Source organism: Sphaeroforma arctica (assembly GCF_001186125.1).
Source record: "Sphaeroforma arctica JP610 unplaced genomic scaffold supercont1.165, whole genome shotgun sequence".
NCBI lineage: Eukaryota > Ichthyosporea > Ichthyophonida > Sphaeroforma > Sphaeroforma arctica.
The window spans coordinates 28,913-29,552 of record NW_014040393.1 but is presented as its reverse complement, the minus strand read 5'-3'; positions in this window follow the sequence as shown (position 1 = coordinate 29,552).

The following is a 640-nucleotide window of genomic DNA, read 5'->3' as shown; positions in this document are numbered from 1 at the left end:
AATGGATTTCAAAGCATATGAGACCTTCAAATTTCAGCATATGTGTTTAACGTCTTCGCGTCCCTTAACACGTTGAAAAAGTGTAAGTTGATGATACTAATTCTTTTGTTTGTTACTTTCCAATTCTGTCATGAAGCACAACTTGTCGCCATTACTATACGAAACAACCACACCTAGGGTCGTTGTTCTACGGGGCTTCGTCCATACAACCAACCGTTAAAATACTAAATTGAGCCGATGCAGTAAGAGTTACAGTACTTTTTCGCACTTGTATTTATAATAAAAAACAAGGATTCTACTTGCTACTGCCATATTGAAATAAATAAGAGTATCCTAAGTACAACTGGAGAGTGTTGATATATATTCTATTTTTGGTTTCGAAACACTTTCTCTCGACGATTATTCACTGGCGCTGAAATGTGAATACACTCTGGATTTGCAATTGGAGTCCTTCGCATCATTTTCAGCATGTTTCGTGTGAGCAAGTAGAAAAACACACACACACACACACACACACACACACACACACACACACACACACACACACTATATATATATATATATATATATATATATATATATATATTATATAGTACTANACGTACGTAACTAACGTAACGTAACGTAACGTAACGTAAGG